Genomic DNA, 20,816 nt, shown 5'->3' with positions numbered 1-20,816 from the left:
CATGCCGGTTTTTATAGAAGATTTATCAAGGACTTCTCCAAAGTATCAAAGCCACTTTGTGATTTTCTAGCCAAGGATGCACCATTTGTGTTTGATGAGGCTTGCCTACATGCTTTTGAGAAGATCAAAGAGTTACTTATCAAATCTCCTATCACTTGTGCACCATAAAGGCAACCCAAGTGCTGGAGGTCTACAAGGGGGAGTTTTTCTTGACCCTTATCTTGTTTTAAATTTATTTATTTATGCTTTGTTGTTTTATGTGTTGTTGTTGTGTTTTGTGTTGTGTGTTGTGTGTTGTTTATCTTTCACCCTATGCATGAATTTTTCATTACAAAACTTTCAAAGTCACTTTTTAACATTGAGGACACTGTTAGATTCAAGTGTGGGGGGAAGGTAACTTTTGTTGAAAATTTTTAATTTTTGTTGTTTAATAAGGGCTAAGAAGAGAATGAGCATGTTTAGGTCTTAGAAATTCCTCTCTTGTTAATGGTGAGTTATGAGACCTTGTTTGAATCTATTCACACAAACTTTGTCAATTTGATGCATTGTAATGAGAGAAGCATAGTAAGACTTGTGTGAGTTGTTTGAATCTATTCACACACAACTCAACACTACACATTTACACATACCATTATGTTTAGTCCTGACTTTACGTAGTATATAGTAAGTTGTTTGTTAGTTTTATAACCCTAAAATCAATCTAGCTTGTGATTGAAATCCTAATCCAATCTCTTGGGTACGACAACCACCTACTTCCATTTTCATACTAAAACTTGACAACCTTGCACTTGAAGTAGGATAATAACATGCCCCCATCCGCAGGTGAGGAATTCCAATTGCTATTGCATCAAATAAATAGTTAGAGCAAAACTCCACAGCTTCCTCAACGATGTAACTTTCAGCAATGCTGCCCTCCGTTCGATTACGGTTCCGTACATAACCCTTTAAGACTTTCATGCCTCTTTCAAATGGATACATCCATCTATATTAAACTGGTCCACATAATCAAACTTCTCTAACAAGGTGAACGGTTAAATGCATCATTATATCGAAGAACGAAGGTGAGACAATCTTCTCTAGCAAACATAAAGTTTCAACGAGATCATATTGCACTTTATCCAACTTCGACACATCAACCCTCTTTAGTGCAAAGAGCATTAAAGAAGAAACATAGCCTTGTTATTGCATATCTCACGTGGATGGGCAGCACCGAATGTATGGTGACGGGTAGTAATTGCTGCATCAACGTATGGCAATCATAAGACTTTAAACCAAACAATTTCAACTCTTCCATGGATACAAGGTTTCGCACATTTGAAGAATAACATTCCGGGACCTTAGTACCCAACAAACACCTACAAAGTGTTTGTTTATCAACCTTAGAAAGAGTATATGGAGCTGCTGGCAAAAAAGTTTTTTTATTCCCAACCTCGGGTGCCAAGTCAAGTCTAACTCCCATCGTGCACTCCATCAATTCTCTCCCACAAGGTCTTCAAATCATCAACCAACGATTCTAAGTATATGTCTATATCGTTTCCCGGCTGCCTACGACCAGAAATAAGCAAGCTTAACATCATAAACTTCCTCTTCATGCACAACCAAGGAGGAAGGTTATAAGTCACTAAAAACAACTATACCGGCTACTAAGGGAACTGTGCGGATTTATCCCATCAGCGGAAAGGATAAGCCTTAAATTTTTAGGCTCACTTGCAAAATTTGGCCACTTTTGGTCAACCAACTTCCAAGCTGGAGAATCAGCTGGATGACACATTATGTCGTCACTCAATTTCTGTTCAGCATGCCAAGTTAGATTTTTTGAATTCTCACAAGATTTAAACATCTGTTTAAATCTTGGAATAGGTGGAAAGTACTACAACAGTTTTGCTACCACCCCTTCCTTCTTAACTTCTTCCTTGTTGATCTTTCACCAAGATAGATCACACTTGGGGCACCTTGTGTCATGCTTATATTTTTTTCTATACAAAATACTGTTGTGCGGACATGCATGAATCTTCTCATATTCCATTCCTAAAGCAGCCAATGTCTTCTTCGCCTCATACGTAGATAAGGGAAGCAAATGACCCTTTGGAAGCATATCTCCAAAGATGACCAGCATATCAGTAAAGCTATTGTCGAAATGACCATGTTTTGCCTTCAAATTGAACAACTTGACTAGGTGACAGAACCGCACCCGGATTCCACCCTGAAACCCGGAGAGGTCCTGCGGGAATCCAAAATCAAGGAAAATCCTACCGAAAATTCGGCAGAATCTCCCCTGAAAATGGACTAACCCAGAAACTTCAAAACCTGTTAAGCACTTCTAAGTCTTTCAGCCACCTCTACCACAAGCAAATAAAGGGTCTCGGACCCAACAGATTTCAAAGAAAACCCACTTAAACCTTAGGAGTTGTTATCAGAGCCACTAATCATTTAAAGTAGGTTTTTACAAAAATAAAACATGGCGCCTACAGGGTCCGGGAATGAGAAATGGATGCTATGCCTCGACGCGTTTGGCTCGACCTCCACCAAAGCTACAACCTGGGGGAACAATTTGAAACAAAATAGGAAAATGGTGAGATAACTCAGTGAGTGGACAGTTTAATAAAAAAAGAAAATCAAAGGTAAATATCTTTTCAGAAAACCCTTTATAACTAGATTTAAATTCTAAGACCTCACGTTGCTTTTGAAATCCCCCAGTTTTAAAATCATTTCCAAGCTTTAAGAATATTATAAAAACTAAAGGAACTCAAAGAAAAGATAACTCAAAACACTTTTCTCAAAAGCCAATCATTTAATTTATCAAAATCATAATAAAATCGAAATCATTATAAAACTCGAAAGATATTTCTCACTTGAAATCCATAAAACACTCTTGAAGGTACCAATTTCATTTTCCACCATGCTATATACCTTGAATAACCTGGCCATACACCTGTGCGGAATTCCTGCATCGCACAGGCAGGCAATATCCTGGCCATACACACGCGTGGAGTGAAATCCAACACGTGCAGGCAATATCCTGGCCATACACACGTGTGAATAAATCAGCACGTGCAGGCAATCCTGGTCATACGTGCACGCAGAGCGGCCCCCAAAGGGCGAAGCATCCCGACACACGGCCCAAAGCCTATATGTGTGCCGTGATGGGTCCCAAAGACCTATCCAATCCGATAACCTGGAGGGTACTGCAAGGGTGGTTTGAAAACCATTTTTTCATAACCAAATCATAAATCCTTTTTTTTCACCAAGAATAAATATCAAGGTACTTTTCCAAGAAGAAACTTAAAATCCATAAGCCAACATACGTAATTCGAATCAAATTCAATATACATAAATCAAAATAATACTTTTCGACAAAACCGAAATATTAAATGAACCTTGTATATAAAATGAGAAACTAATTTCCTTTCCCAAAGTCCAACAACTCATTAAAACCAACATGTAAATATATGTTTTAAAAACTTACTTATGAAGCATTTGAAATCCGAAATCTAACATTTTCCTCAAATCCCAAAACAAATTCAAACCATCATGCATAATAGGATTAATGAAATCTTTTATGATTTTATTTAAAAACCAAAGTTCGCTCACATTTGTTATTTCTAAATCAAACTTAAATAACCAAAATAAAAACATAAATTTCATAAATCAGTTTAAGGAAGAAGGGTCCACTCACAGTGATATCCCTAGCTTTGATCCTCCGCCGAATCGTTTCGAGCCGCGGTCGTCTCGCCTATAAAATAGACAATCGACGAAATATAATTAATTTCAACACAAGACACTTAAACGTAGAGGACTGCTCAACTTAACATCACACCGGACTCCCATTCTAGTTCGACAATTCCCAACTTCCACTCATATACCCAAAACTTCACAACTTTTTAAATTCTAATCTTCAATTGGGGTTCAAACGGGTGAATATTGTCCAATAATTATCCAACAAAAATCCCCAAAACCAGTTTTCAAGAAAGCCCAAAATAGCCTTAAACCCCACAAATTCAATCTTCATCAATTTCTCAAAATCAGACAACCAATTCATGAAAGAATGAAAGTCCACTGAGAAGGGAAGAAAACCCACCTAAAATCAATTCGAACGGAGGCCAGAGGTGGCCGGAATCGCCAAAGGAAAGGGGCGGCAGTGGGCTGGCTTTCAATCGCGGTTCGTGTCGCAGTGGTGGCTGGCCGGCGCAAGGAGGTGCTGGGCTGTGTTGGCGCCGGGCGAGGAGTCGACTGGTGAGCTTGGGTCGTCGGGAAACTCGCCGGAGAAGATGGTCCGACCTGGTAGTGTCGCGCGCCGAGAAGGGGAAGAGAGAGAGAAGCGCGAAGGAGAGAGAGCACGGGGAGAGAGAGAACTGGGCCAGTGGGGTTAGCTGGTCGCCGTGAAAATGGCCGGAGTTGGCCACGCCGGTGAGAGAAGAGAGGGGAAGGTGAGTGAGCTCGGGGAGAGAGAGAAGTGAGTGCGGGGGAGAGAGAATAAATAGAGGGAGAGAGAGTTCTAGAAAAATCTAGAGAGAGAGGAAATCTGATTTTTAAAACTCACTTTTATAAATTTACAACATTACCCCTCACTTTAAACGCCTATATCTTTCAAACCGTAACTCGGATTGGCGCGTGCCGCGTGTCTATGAAATCGTGAGTTCGAAACCTATCTAACGGACCCGAAGTCAAAGTCGAAAACCCATTTATTTTAAAAGTCAACTTTTGGTCAAGCTTAAATTAAAACAAAAATAAATAAATCAAAACCCTTTTTATTTTCCAAATAAATATCAAAATCTTTAAAATTCAATTCCACATCCTTTAAAAAAATCTCTTAAAACATAGTTAAATAAAAATTTAAATTTCTAGTGAAAATTTGGGTCGGGTCGTTACAACCTTCCCCTCTTACAAAAATTTCGTCCTCGAAATTTAGTAGAAATCTTTAATTGTAGTTGCAAACTTCTTATTGCCCCTTAAAACCGATTCGTCTCCTCAACGAACCTAAATAATTTAAGTAAGCCTCAAAAATAAAAACTTGAAAATGTGGTAGAAACATCAGACCTTAAATAAAGTTTTTCAAGAATAAGACCATTACGAAGTAAATCAATTTAAAACCTTGAAATCATTTGAAAACCACTCTAACCCAGAAATCGAGAAAGTTTATTATCTCTTAACGACAATCAACCGAGAGTACGTGTCACGCAAGAATGTGTGTGTGTGTGTCCCAGAGCCTATAAAAAAAATATTGCATTATGCCCAAAGATGGATTACGTACCCATGATGACGTCTGGTGAAGGCAAAGCGTCCCGCTGTGTCATGGCGAAAACTCTGCCCTGGGCTCTGGGGCGTCCTGGCTGACTCCTCTGTTGTCCTCCACCTTTACTAGCATGACTAGACCGTGCTCCCCTACTAGACGTAGCACCTGCAGTCTCCACGGCTCTCTACCCCTGACTCTGGGCACCTGAAGTCTGTCCTTGTTGGGGGGCCAATCCCGAAGATCCTCCAATATATGATCCAACCGAGAGACTTGACCAAAGTTAATCTCTCCTTATATGTTGTACCTCGCTTCTCTGATCCGAACAAAGGTAGGTTGTCGCTATGTCAATATCCAGAGGTGAGCCACAAGCTCCTGTCTCGAAATTATGGTGATGACGTACCCGAAAATTCGTTAAGTGATCCATTAAAAATTTCATCATTGTACCATGGAAGTATACGTCACGAATAGGTAACGAGAGAGCGTCTTCGTGTCCATAAAAATCAAGATGAGACATTAGGATCGTTATCAGTGCATGATTGTGTATTACGCTGTCCATTCGTGACAATTCAAGATCGGTATGCTAACTTATTTGCTTGACTTGACTCATAAATCCTCAACTAGCGCGATTAACCATCGTAATGCAAATAACCTTTCTCCTTACTTGAAAGAAACAAAAAGTCTTGCTCCAAGTGATTAGTCTCTGTGGTCGATCACGCTTCCGCTGCGCTACTCTGATTAACCCTATGATCTCTAAATGTATCCAACATAAATATGATCGCAACTTCAAGTATCATTAATTACTACATCTTCCACACCATTCCTTACGTATCCATGAAAATGAAGAATAAATTCTGATCGTGAACTAAGGAGTCAAGGCTGAAATATAGGCTTACCGTAATCCTAACACTCACGTTAATCGAATAAACTATACCCCCAAAACTTACCACAACTTCTTGAGGTCGGCCACGTCGAGGAGGCATATCCATACAAGCTGAGGAAAACCTTGCGTTCACCGAAGGATGCACACGAGGTGCCGAGTCTACAGGAATTTAAAACCTAATGCTCTGATACCAAGTTGACAGAACCGCACCCGGATTCCACCCTGAAACCCGGAGAGGTCCTGCGGGAATCCAAAATCAAGGAAAATCCTACCGAAAATTCGGCAGAATCTCCCCTGAAAATGGACTAACCCAGAAACTTCAAAACCTGTTAAGCACTTCTAAGTCTTTCAGCCACCTCTACCACAAGCAAATAAAGGGTCTCGGACCCAACAGATTTCAAAAAAAACCCACTTAAACCTTAGGAGTTGTTATCAGAGCCACTAATCATTTAAAGTAGGTTTTTACAAAAATAAAACATGGCGCCTACAGGGTCCGGGAATGAGAAATGGATTCTATGCCTCGACGCGTTTGGCTCGACCTCCACCAAAGCTACAACCTGGGGGAACAATTTGAAACAAAATAGGAAAATGGTGAGATAACTCAGTGAGTGGACAGTTTAATAAAAAAAGAAAATCAAAGGTAAATATCTTTTCAGAAAACCCTTTATAACTAGATTTAAATTCTAAGACCTCACGTTGCTTTTGAAATCCCCCAGTTTTAAAATCATTTCCAAGCTTTAAGAATATTATAAAAACTAAAGGAACTCAAAGAAAAGATAACTCAAAACACTTTTCTCAAAAGCCAATCATTTAATTTATCAAAATCATAATAAAATCGAAATCATTATAAAACTCGAAAGATATTTCTCACTTGAAATCCATAAAACACTCTTGAAGGTACCAATTTCATTTTCCACCATGCTATATACCCTGAATAACCTGGCCATACACCTGTGCGGAATTCCTGCATCGCACAGGCAGGCAATATCCTGGCCATACACACGCGTGGAGTGAAATCCAACACGTGCAGGCAATATCCTGGCCATACACACGCGTGAATAAATCAGCACGTGCAGGCAATCCTGGTCATACGTGCACGCAGAGCGGCCCCCAAAGGGCGAAGCATCCCGACACACGGCCCAAAGCCTATATGTGTGCCGTGATGGGTCCCAAAGACCTATCCAATCCGATAACCTGGAGGGTACTGCAAAGGTGGTTTGAAAACCATTTTTTCATAACCAAATCATAAATCCTTTTTTTTCACCAAGAATAAATATCAAGGTACTTTTCCAAGAAGAAACTTAAAATCCATAAGCCAACATACGTAATTCGAATCAAATTCAATATACATAAATCAAAATAATACTTTTCGACAAAACCGAAATATTAAATGAACCTTGTATATAAAATGAGAAACTAATTTCCTTTCCCAAAGTCCAACAACTCATTAAAACCAACATGTAAATATATGTTTTAAAAACTTACTTATGAAGCATTTGAAATCCGAAATCTAACATTTTCATCAAATCCCAAAACAAATTCAAACCATCATGCATAATAGGATTAATGAAATCTTTTATGATTTTATTTAAAAACCAAAGTTCGCTCACATTTGTTATTTCTAAATCAAACTTAAATAACCAAAATAAAAACATAAATTTCATAAATCAGTTTAAGGAAGAAGGGTCCACTCACAGTGATATCCCTAGCTTTGATCCTCCGCCGAATCGTTTCGAGCCGCGGTCGTCTCGCCTATAAAATAGACAATCGACGAAATATAATTAATTTCAACACAAGACACTTAAACGTAGAGGACTGCTCAACTTAACATCACACCGGACTCCCATTCTAGTTCGACAATTCCCAACTTCCACTCATATACCCAAAACTTCACAACTTTTTAAATTCTAATCTTCAATTGAGGTTCAAACGGGTGAATATTGTCCAATAATTATCCAACAAAAATCCCCAAAACCAGTTTTCAAGAAAGCCCAAAATAGCCTTAAACCCCACAAATTCAATCTTCATCAATTTCTCAAAATCAGACAACCAATTCATGAAAGAATGAAAGTCCACTGAGAAGGGAAGAAAACCCACCTAAAATCAATTCGAACGGAGGCCAGAGGTGGCCGGAATCGCCAAAGGAAAGGGGCGGCAGTGGGCTGGCTTTCAATCGCGGTTCGTGTCGCAGTGGTGGCTGGCCGGTGCAAGGAGGTGCTGGGCTGTGTTGGCGCCGGGCGAGGAGTCGACTGGTGAGCTTGGGTCGTCGGGAAACTCGCCGGAGAAGATGGTCCGACCTGGTAGTGTCGCGCGCCGAGAAGGGGAAGAGAGAGAGAGAAGCGCGAAGGAGAGAGAGCACGGGGAGAGAGAGAACTGGGCCAGTGGGGTTAGCTGGTCGCCGGCCTCTGGTCGCCGTGAAAATGGCCGGAGTTGGCCACGCCGGTGAGAGAAGAGAGGGGGAGGTGAGTGAGCTCGGGGAGAGAGAGAAGTGAGTGCGGGGGAGAGAAAATAAATAGAGGGAGAGAGAGTTCTAGAGAGAGAAATTTCTAGAAAAATCTAGAGAGAGAGGAAATCTGATTTTTAAAACTCACTTTTATAAATTTACAACATTACCCCTCACTTTAAACGCCTATATCTTTCAAACCGTAACTCGGATTGGCGCGTGCCGCGTGTCTATGAAATCGTGAGTTCGAAACCTATCTAACGGACCCGAAGTCAAAGTCGAAAACCCATTTATTTTAAAAGTCAACTTTTGGTCAAGCCTAAATTAAAACAAAAATAAATAAATCAAAACTTTAAATCAAAACCCTTTTTATTTTCCAAATAAATATCAAAATCTTTAAAATTCAATTCCACATCCTTTAAAAAAATCTCTTAAAACATAGTTAAATAAAAATTTAAATTTCTAGTGAAAATTTGAGTCGGGTCGTTACACTAGGGCAGATAAGTTGCTGTAATTATGACAATGTGGGTATAAGGGTCTCTCTCCTTCCTCAACAAACTTCATAAACTCATCCAGATTCTCATTGAAATTATCAAATGCACCTTCTTACATGTTGACTATTTCGGACCCAAATACATCATGTTCTGACTCCACAAATGTAGGGGCAGCACACTCACCATGCCATATCCAATTATTATATCGCTTATCTATACCATTAAAGTAAAGATGCTCCCTTACTATCTTAATGGTAAACTTACTCAAGTTCCCACATTTCACACAAGGACAATGAATGTACTTATGATTGGTAGCATTACCTAATGCAAATGTCAAAAATCCTCAACTCCCACCCTATACTCCTTAGTCATCCTATCAGCATGCATCCAAGTTTTATCCATTGCCCTTGCTTGTTGATATTAACTTCACATAAAAAGACAATAGCCAATTCAATATTAATGTGCAATCAAATTAAAATGCAAATTTCTCACCTAGCCTCTTATGAAACAAATACTCATTAATACATTTTAATTTTACCCTAAGAGACAAACATTCATGTACTGCAATTTACATACGAGATTCAAAACATATATGTTATATATGGAAAACAAAAAGCTCATAAGAGGCCCTAGAGAGACAACCTATTATTCCTAAAACTCAGCAAGTGTACCATATAGAAATCTACACTAGCCACTTTATTGTTCCTCCAATTATTTTCAAATAAAAAACTTATATGCATACTAGGACAGCTCTTATGTCATATTTACAAGTACAAGCTTAAAATCAGAAGACCAAAATTGAACAACAGCATGAATGTGATCGAAGTAAATAATTAAGAAATATACCTAGCTAGGTTAGCAATTCCTTAAGTGTAAAAAGGGCTGTTGGTTATGTCTTCTAATACGAACAAAGTAAACTTGAAAAATGAAATGCACAATTTATAATTTGCTAAAACACAATAGAGTAAGTCAAACAGGGAGCCCCATTCAGTAATTAACTACCAAAAATACCCATGTCTTATAGATCCAAACGACACAAAGAATCTCAATTACATCTCCTCTTGTATTTTTAAATTTGTTAGGAGAGATAGAATGACAGATATCCTAATTACCCAAAAATACTTCAGTATTTTTAGTCGCACCCCAAACTAATTTACCCAAAAATTCACATTTCACCTATCGAAAGGATCTTGGGTTCGAGAGGATCTTCAAGCGGTGGCAGCGACGACAAGAGAGAGGCTGGGGTGCGACTGATCAGGTTGTTCTTTGACGTCTGTGAATGGAGAGGCTAAGAGTCAGATGGTGAGAGAGAGATAAAGAAGTGAGAGTGACAGAGACAGACGAACTCACAATGAAGTCTGGGAGTGGTGATGGCGACGGCGAGTGTGTGAGGCTGATGAGCTGAGAGAGTTTTGTGAGATGGACTTTGCGAGAGAGAGACATAGAAGTGAGTTGAGAGATAGACCCAGGTTTTTAATTTTTAGTATATAGTATGTGTGTAAGTGTTAGGAGTAGGACAAAAAATTTTAAGTGAGAAAAAACACATTACATATCAGGTGAGTTTGAGTGTTAGGATAAAAAATTATAAGTGTTGTGTTAAGATATCAGTTGACAATTTATACTGATGTCTTTGTAAGTTCTTAGAAAAATGGAAATTATTATATATCAGTTGAAAAAAACCATGTGATTTCTAATAGAGTTTAGAAATCAGCTAAAAGATTATCTGATATTATAATTTTTACAATATCAGTCAAATTCAAATCTGATATAAAATGGGCGATATCTATTGACAATATTCTTGTAGTGTTTCATATAGGTATTATGCCTCATTGACCTGTCGATGAGACGACACAGGGTTTTGAACAGTCCATCGATAAGCAGGCTGAGGCAGTGACTATTGTTTTTCGCACTAGAGCATTTCTTGAGGGGAAATACAACATTAAGCGTGCTCGTAAGCTTGGGGCCTCAAATTTTTCGGGTACTTCGGATCCCAGCATGGCCAACGAGTGGATGATACAACTTGAGAGGATCTTTGAGGTTATGGGATGCCCCGATGACCGGAATTTGGTCTTGGCTACCTTCCTGCTTATGGGTGATGCTTATCACTGGTGGGACTCCGAGCGTTTGTGTAACGACCCGACCCAAATTTTTATTGTTAATTAACTTTGACTTTACAAGGCTTTAAAGGAAGTTGGTTTGTGGAACCTCGGAAAAATTTTCTAAATTACTTTGGCAATTTCTAGACTTTAATTATTTTTATAAGAGACTTATTTGAATTTCAGAATTTTATTTAGAAGCATATAAGACGTAGACGGTGGGAAGTTCAAATTTATTTTTGATAGCCTGTTTTATGTTTTCACAAAAAAAAAAAAAAAAAAAGAATCTGACAGAAATTAGATTATTCTTTTTAAACATTTTAAATTTTGTAATTTACAAAAATTTGACCCAAATGTTGACTATCATATTTAATTGGTTTTCGATCTCAGTTTTGGGCTTGTTGGAAAGGTCTCGAGTCCACGAGTTCGTAGACACGAAGCATGGGAAAATCGGAGTTACGCCCCCTCCTTCTCGCTCTCTCTCCTCCCCCGATCTCTCTCTCTCTCTCTCTCTCTCTCTCTCTTTCTCTCTCTCTCTCTCTCTCTCCATGACAGTTCTCTCTCTCTTCCCTTTCCTCTATGTGCGCGCTGCCTCACCACTAGAGGTAGTGGTCCGGCCACTTTCCCGGCGGCACGTGGCCATCGGTGTGACCCTCAGGGGCCGGTCGCCCCTCCCCCGAGCCTCCCTTGGCCGGTCACCTCCCCTGCGTGCAAAAATAGCTCCGAAAAGCCAAGCTCCACCACCGGCTCCCGCCGTCGAGTCCAGCGTTTCTCAGCTTAATATGAAATTTGGGTCTGCTTTGTGTAGTTTATTGTTGTTACTTAGGTGGAAATCACTTAGAGTTGACGAAATCTTAAATCGGACTGAAATTGGTTACTTTTCGATACCGAAGGACTCCTAGACTAACCCCGACTGAGGTATAGCATGTATAAGGTTTATTTGAGTGAATTGAGCAGATTAGAAAAGTTTGGGTGTTGCTGGATTTAGAGCTGGGAAGGAGATAGAAGGCTTTTGAGTGATTGGGTTAAGCGGAATTTTAATATAACCGTGAGAAAATAATAGATTTAAGTGTAACGTTTAGGTTCACACATGCACCTTATATTTTCATTGAGCCGAGCCTAATTCTATAATTATTTGCGTATATTATAGGCAATATCAATGAGGCTCAAGACAATCCAATGGAGGATCTACGTTGATTTCGCACTGTGAGTGGACTTTTGTTTTAGAAACATTTTTTTTACTTTATGGTTGGATATATTTGTTTATCTTGAGTTTTAATTGAGAAATGATGAATTGTGAGTATGGATTAATTTCTTCTTGATTTATTTGAGTATGGATTAAGTTAAAATATTTTGGGATTGGACTTGTTATAAATGATTTATGATTTTCAAAGTATATATTTTCATTAGTTTAATTAATGTTCTTACCTTAAGTTTTATTGAATGATTTTTTCATATAAGATTGATGAATTAAATTGGTTTTAAGAGTCGTGAGAGATAAACGATTTCAAAGGTGAGTTTATACAAGAATTTTATTGAGAATAAATCGATTTCAAAGTTTTGAGTAAGCCTTGAGTTGATAGTTAAAGGTGTGATAATCTCATAGTTGAATTCTCATCTTCAAGAAATTATTTTGCGTGGCGTTGAGATATTATGAACGGTTTTATATATATTAAATTTATTCGAAATAATAACACTTTAGAGTTTGAATTATTAAGGAGAGTGTTGAGGGAAAGAAAAGGGATTTCATTTCAAAGGAAAGTAGAGAATTAAAGAGTATTTTAAAACTGCTGTGTAAATGCACGTATTAATCGGACGAGCCTGCCTGTGTAAAATGCACGAGTTTGTGGCCAGGATACGAGTCTGCTCGTGTGAAGTGACCTCTCCGTACGAGATTGTGGCCAGGATAAGAGCCTGCTCGTGCAGAATGACCTCTATGTATGAGATTGTGGCCAGGACATTGTCTACAGTTATGAGTTTGAAGTACGGTAAAACTTCATTCCCCTTTTCAAGGATTTTCTACTTCATAAGTTTGAAGAGGAAATTTCTTTTTATGTTTAATAATGATTCTTAAGTATATGGTGCTACATAATACTTTTACTCAGAAATTTTCAAAGAACGACTTCTTAATTGTTTAACTCTTCTATCTTGTGTTTAAATAGTTCCTTTCACATTTGAGGAGATTTTGAAACTAGTTTTAAAACTGGGTGGTTTCATAGAACGATTGTGAGGTCTTAAAGATTATTATTTTAAGACTTCGAAAAGAATAAATAAATTTTATGTTTCATTTTTCTTAACTCGTCCACTCACTGAGCTTATCTCACGCTTTTCCTCTATTTTTTTGTTTTAAATTTTTGCCCCAGGTAGTAGCGGTGGTAGGGGTCGAGCCATACACGTTGAGGCATATTTTTTCCTTCCCATTCCTCGGACCTCGTAGGCGTCATTTCCACTCAGAGTGTTTCTTTAATCTTATTGTAAAACTTATTGTAATAGTGACTCTGTTAACTGTACTTGGACCCTTTGATTTGCTTTGTTTTATGTGTTGAGTCTGAGACTCCCTATTGGTTGTGGTAGAGGTTGTTGCTGAATATATATATATTTTTTTAGAATAAAGCATATCATTGCATTAAAACAGCCAAAAAGGCATAGAGAATACAAAATATGAGCCCAAAGGCTTACAAGAAAACAAAAACCCACAAAAATGGAGCATAAAAACCCATAGAAAATCCAAGATCTCATAACATTGGCATCGAGCAGATACTATAGCCACCAAATGGAGCTAGAGAGGTACCGTAGGAATTAGCAAACTAGTCGCGTTTGGGTTCACGATCCTACCAACATCTCTAAGTCGAGGCTGATAATAATGCAAAGTAGTGGATCAGGCAGTAGTAACCGGTGGAAACATGATCGGTACCAACGAAAATAGTGACTTCCTAACACCTTGTGATGAGTGTTATATGTTTTCCTAGAGCAAATTAAATAACCTTTTCTGAGCTCTAGGTTAACTCGCAAGTGCACGAATCGCTAAGTAGCAAAGCTTACAAATACGAGGTCGATCCCACAAGGAATTGTATTAGCATACGATTACTAACTTAATTAAATTCAATTAACTCAACTCTGACTCACACACGCAAATGGGAGGTTTTGATTGGTTTTTAGGGCTAAACTAAACTAACAGAAAAATAACAAACTTTAAAATGACAACTGAAAGATTTCGGGTGAAACAATAATAAAGAACACTAGGGGTCAGAATCCACCGCTAGCATACCTTTCACTTTACTATGAATATTAACAATCAATATATAAACATGTTGACAAAGTTCATCTACTAAAAAGTTTGGCTAGTCACTTTTAGCACTTACTCCCCTTACTGTGCATAAACTAAGAGCTTCTTGGGCCTTCCTTAGCCAATTAACTTGCATGTTCCCTAGTTCTAAGCTAAGGCAGCTGTTACTCATGCAAGAGTCGTTACGATATGTGAGAGTGACAAACACATAGCGCATAGCTCCAAATTAATGTACCCTATGTCCTCTATGATCTCTTTTCTCATGAATATTATCTTAGGATACCCACTTGGTGCCTATTGAAACTATCATCCTTTTCGAGCTTGTTTAGTTTCACAACATAAATCTAGATGCATGCAACCTAAGGTGATCAGTCAAAGATGCAAAACAAATAGAGTCAATTTAAACAAAGATCCAAGATTTGTCAACATATAAACAATCAGAATATTAATAATACATAGTGAAAGTGAACAGCAATGCTAAGGCTTCATCCTAGCCCTAAACCAATATTTAACTATGCATAATTAAATTCACAAATAAACAATGCATAATTAAAATAATGGAAACGAAAAGAAAAGGAAGAGAGATCAAGCCGGGGCAGCAAGGTGGAGGTGCGGCTGCAATGTTGGTGTGCAATGGGGCTGCTCAGCCTTGGGCTCCACGGCTAGGAGACTAAGGTGCTCGGCCAGGTGGCAGCAAAATGGTGATGGCGTGGCTGCTGGAAGGAGCGGCTGCCAGGTGGTGCGACTCGGTGGTGGTGGCTGCAGCGTCACTTGATCCTCTTTCTTCCGTTCAGCACAAAAATAGAAGACAACACAAGAAAATGTGGCTGCTAGGGTTCGGCCACCAAAGGAAAGAAGAAAAATAAATAGAAGAGGGAGAGATGGTGGCTGCGGCACAAGAAAAACAAGAGAGAGAGTGGCTGCTAGGGTTTGCGGCAAGAGAAGGGAAGACAAGCTAACTAGGGTTTCTGAAAAATAAAAGAGAAGAGAACAAAACTTCAAACCCTTTTTCTGATTTTTAGAGATATATTTATAGAGGGGAGTGGGGCTGCATTTTCTATTCCTCTCCAATGTGCGATTGATGTAACTTGACCTAATGGACCAAGGCCATACTCACTTAAGCCCAATACACATAACAGCAGCCCCTTGCGCCAATTCACTTAAGTCTTTCTCCTTCAGCCCATGCGCCCAATACATGGCCCTTTACTTAAGTCCATGCGCCAGCCCCCTAGGGTTTCACTTAAGCCCATGCCGCACCCTCCTTAGGGTTTCACGCCTGGCCCAAGCCCAATCCCTTGGCTGAAAGTCATCTCATCCATTTGTGCTTTGGCCCAATGTCTTCCAGAAGCTTCTAGAACCTTTGACTTGTTGATTTTGACTTTTGATCACTTCTTCTTGTCCACCTAGGAATCCTTGTTGACTTAGGATTTCTATCTCACTTGGAATTTCACAATTACCATTTTGCCCCTCATGATTCCTATCTTCATTAGGACTCCATTTCCTACTTGGATTAGGTTTCCTAGTTGAAACAGAATTTCGTGCTCCAACTAGGATTTCTCATTTCTGGCTTTGGATCGTCATGATTCCTTCTTATTCAAGCTTGATCTTTCCTTGTGAGACTAGGAATCCTAGTTTGACTGAGATTCCGCATTTCCTGGTGTGACCAAGATTTCTCCACTTTTCCTAGTTTGACTAGGACACGTCTAAAAATAGCTCTTTCGGCTCCTTTTCTCTTCTTTGCTTATTTTATCCTATAAAAACAAAAACAATCTAACAACACACAAAATATCGAGTTCTTGCACTCTGAGTTACGGAGTTAGTATCATAAAGTAGTGTAAAATGAGCACTCAACAATGAGCGCTAGAGAAAACCTGAAAGCATCAAAACACAAACAAACAAAAACAAACCAAATAAGAAAAACTCTCACGAAGAGAGGTGAAGAAACTCTCGCAAGGAGATATGGAAACGCTATCACTTATTAGGAGGAGGACAAAAATAAAAACACAGAAAAACAAAAATAGTGATTTCCTAACACCTTGTGATGAGCACCAGAGAAAACTAGAAAGCATCAAAACACAAAACAAACCAAAACAAACCAAATCGGAAAAACTCTCACGAAGAAAGGTGGAGAAACTCTCGCAAGGAGAGATGGAAACGCTATGACTTATTGGGAGGAGAGTATCCCAAAGGACAAAAATAAAAACACAGAAAAATGAAAATAAAAACAAAGGAGAGAGGGGTGAGGGGAGGAGCAGTATGTGAGAACACAAGGGCCGCTCTTCCCCCATGGATAGGTTGAGGAGAAGAAAGAGTTTTTTCTTTTGGGGTGGCAGCTAGGGTTTTTCCCTAACTGTTAGATTTGGGATGGTAGAGTTGGTTGCTGAATATTAGAAGTGTTTTCTACAGGTTTCATAAATTTTGGGTTAGTCCATTTTCATGAGAGGTTCTGCCGAATTTTTAGTAGGATTTTCCTTGACTTTGGATCCCACAGGACCACTCCGGGTTTCAGGGTGGAATCCGAGGCGGTCCTGTCAGTTTGGGACTCACAACAGCCGAGATCACTTGGGACAGATTCAGGAGAGTCTTTTATGAGAAGTACTATCTGTGGGTTTATTGTGATGAGAAAAGAGCTGAGTTCCTGAGGCTTAGACAGAGGTCTATGTCAGTAGCAGAGTATGAGAGAAAATTTACTTAGCTCTCCAAGTTCTGCTCAGCTCTAGTGACAGATGAGGCTGATAGATGCTCGAGGTTTGAGGAGGGTTTGAGAGATTCAATTCGCACGGTGGTTACTGCAGCGAACAATTCTACTTTTAACTCTTTGAGAGAATCTTCTATGAGGGTTGAAAGGTCTTTATCAGATCGGAGCAGAGCCGAGGCGAGACGTCGTCATTATCAGAGTACCACTATGGGTGGCCCCAGTCAGGTGTTGTTATCCTACCTCAAGTGTAAGGTTGTCAAGTTTTAGTATGGAAATGGAGTAAAGGGTACGCAAGAGATTGGATTAGGATTTCAATCACAAGCTAGATTGATTTTAGGGTTATAAAACTAACAAACAACCTACTATGTACTATGTAAGCCAAGACTAAACATAATGATATGTGCAAATGTGTAGTGTTGAGTTGTTTTTTGGTTGATTGATGATAAGTAACACTAGAATTTGAAACTAACAAATGGAAATACAAGCAAATTCAAGTACAAATTAAATTCAATGATGATGAAGGATTTGAGGTTATTAGGGGTTCACACTAACCCTCCCATGTAACAAACAATTTAATTAATGATTATGCCAAATTAGATAGATTAGATTCCCTCTTAACCCCCGATCAAGGTAAATTAGGGCACATCTTCTTTCATGTTATCAACTATCCCAACCAAGGTAACTACCTAAGATTAATGCCATAGCAAACCCTAGGTGCATAAAGTTCTAAGGATGAGGAATCCAAGCAATTAAAACAATCAAACCAAAGTGCTTTTAAATTACCATACTCTTATGTAACAAGCTTTAGAAACTAAAGGTTACCAATCTCCAATTTCTACTTGACAACATTTCTCATATGCACAAGTGGTAAATTCACACATATAAGTCATGATCTTTAAACTTGCATAAGAGCATATATATCCAAAATGATATTTATATCACAAATCACAAAGTCATTACATGGTTGGGCTAGGGCTACATCCCTAACCACAAAGTCATTAAGGGTTAGTGTATGCACTCAATGTAATGTTGTGCATATGCCTCCATATTCTTGCTACTCAATCTCATCTCCACTAGTCATGCACAAATATCTTGGATCAAAAAGACTTTATTAGGTTGTAATGGGGTTTAGGTGAGGGGTTAAAGAAATGAAAAGGAAAGATTATCACAAAGCTTGAAAAGGGTAAGGATAGTGTTTAAGCAAAAGGGTAAGACATCTGTAATGGAAATAAATGACAGGCTAACATAAAGGCACAAAATGGCAATCTAATGGATATAACATATCTAGGGATTATGCTCATTTGGCCATGGTGGATTCCTAATGCCTAGATCATTTCCAAGATGGATTCATACATGACACAAAGCTTTGAGAGATATTAAGCAAGTTCTAGAGATGCAATATGCACAAGATTGATCACACATGAAGAACAAAGTGCTAGGAACAATATATGCACTTCCATTAGGCTCAAAACTCACATATATGGCATAATTGGTTCACACAAGTCTTACTATGCTTCTCTCATTACAATGAATCAAATTGACAAACTTTGTGTAAATAGATTCAAACAAGGTCTCATAACTCACTATTAACAAGAGAAGAACTTCTAAGACCTAAACATGCTCATTCTCTTCTTAGCCCTTATTAAACAACAAAAATTAAAAATTTTCAACAAAAGTTACTTTGAATCCCCCCACACTTGAATCTAACATTGTCCTCAATGTTAAAAAGTCACTTTGAAAGTTTTGTAATGAAAAATTCATGCATGGGGTGAAAGATAAACAACACAAAACACACAACACAAAACACAAAACACAACAACAATACATAAAACAACAAAGCATAAATAAATAAATTTAAAACAAGATAAGCTAGGGTCAAGAAAAACTCCCCCTTGTAGACGTCCAACACTTGGGTTGCCTTTATGGTGCACAAGGAGCATCCTTAAAGTAAAGGACTTCATCTTCTTCATTGAAGCTAGGCGAGACGTAGGGCTTCAAACGGTGGCCATTCACTTTGAACACATCCCCACTCTTCATGTTCTTGATTTCAATGGCTCCATGGGGAAAGACTTGAACTACTTGAAATGGACCACTCCATCTTGATCTAAGTTTTCCCGGAAACAACTTTAATCTTGAATTGTAAAGAAGCACAAGTTGGTTTGGCTTAAAATTCTTCTTCACAAGCTTCTTACCATGATATGCTTTGGTTTTCTCCTTGTATGACTTGGCATTCTCATATGCCTCATACCTCAACTCATCAAGCTCACAAAGATCAAACTTCCTCTTCTAACCGGCCTTGATAAAGTTAAAATTTAACTCCTTAAGTGCCCACAAAGCTTTATGTTCAAGTTCCACGGGTAGATGGCATGCCTTCCCATACACAAGCCTATAAGGTGACATTCCTAAAGGTGTCTTGAATGCCGTTCTATATGCCCACAAAGCATCATTCAACTTCAAACTCCAATCCTTCCTTGAAGTGTTCACCATCTTCTCTAGGATATGTTTGATCTCTTTATTTGAAATCTCAACTTGTCCACTAGTTTGTGGATGATAGGAAGTGCTCACTTTGTGCTTCATATCATACTTCTTGAGTAAGGCTTCAAGGGGCTTGTTGATGAAATGTGATCCTCCATCACTGATGAGAACCCTAGGAGTGCCAAACCTTGAAAAGATGTTCTCCTTGAAGAATTTCATAGCCATCTTGTGATCATTTGTCTTGGATGCCACAGCCTCAATCCACTTTGACACATAATCACCACACACAAGAATATATAGATTGCCATAGGAACTAGGGAATGGTCCCATAAAGTCAATGCCCCAACAATCAAACAATTCAACTTTCAAGATATTAATTAGGGGCATTTGATTTCTTGATGAAATGTTTCCAACCCTTTGACATCTATCACAATTAGTAACAAAAACATATGCATCTTTAAATATGGTAGGCCAAAAGAATCCACTAGGGAGTACCTTTAGTGCGGTTTTTTTGCCTCCAAAATGTCCTCCACAAGCATATGAATGGCAATGCTTAAGAATTCTTTGAACTTCATCTTGGTGCACAAATCTTCTCATTACTTGATCTTTGCACATTTTGAACAAGAAGGGATCATCCCAAATGTAGTGTCTTGCCTCCTTTAAAAACCTTTTCTTGGCTTGGTCGTCAAACTCTTTAGGCACAAATTTGCCTCCACTAGCATGGTAGTTCACAAAATGCACAAACCAAGGCAAAAAATCTTTTCTAGTAGTCATGACAAAAAGGCTCTCATCCGGAAAAGATTCACACAAGGGGATGTGAGAATCATCACCTCCTTCTACAAATCTTGATAAGTGATCCGCAACCAAGTTCTCCTTTCCAGGCTTGTCTTTGATCTCAATATCAAACTCTTGTAGCAAGAGTATCCACCTTATAAGCCTCGGTTTTGCATCTTTCTTGGACAAGTGATACTTTAATGCACTACGATCCGTGTGCACAATCACTTTAGCACCCAACAAGTAGCTTCTAAACTTCTCCAAAGCAAAGATGATGGCAAGCAATTCCTTCTCCATTGTGGTGTAGTTGAGTTGAGCATCATTCAAGGTTCTACTTGCATAATAGATGGCATGGAGAAACTTGTCCTTCCTTTGTCCCAAAACGGCTCCAAGTGCATAGTCACTAGCATCACACATCAAATCAAATGGCATACTCC

General features: G+C 38.8%; 2 long non-coding RNA genes across 2 annotated transcripts; both read right to left on the bottom strand.

Annotated features, from left to right (window-relative positions):
* Positions 1-2,183: 2,183 nt before the first annotated feature.
* On the bottom strand, positions 2,184-4,329 carry LOC147299494 (uncharacterized). The gene is made up of 3 exons (XR_015119846.1): positions 4,079-4,329; positions 3,677-3,733; positions 2,184-2,538 (listed from the first exon to the last, which is right to left on the bottom strand). It is a non-coding gene; the product is annotated as an uncharacterized LOC147299494 (long non-coding RNA).
* A 2,289-nt stretch (positions 4,330-6,618) lies between these two features.
* On the bottom strand, positions 6,619-8,317 carry LOC147299493 (uncharacterized). The gene is made up of 3 exons (XR_015121290.1): positions 8,211-8,317; positions 7,809-7,865; positions 6,619-6,670 (listed from the first exon to the last, which is right to left on the bottom strand). It is a non-coding gene; the product is annotated as an uncharacterized LOC147299493 (long non-coding RNA).
* Positions 8,318-20,816: the final 12,499 nt, after the last annotated feature.

The sequence above is a fragment of the Dryas octopetala genome, chromosome 1 (genome assembly GCF_963921425.1).
Source record: "Dryas octopetala chromosome 1, drDryOcto1.1, whole genome shotgun sequence".
NCBI lineage: Eukaryota > Viridiplantae > Streptophyta > Magnoliopsida > Rosales > Rosaceae > Dryas > Dryas octopetala.
This window is presented reverse-complemented; position numbering and strand designations above follow the sequence as displayed.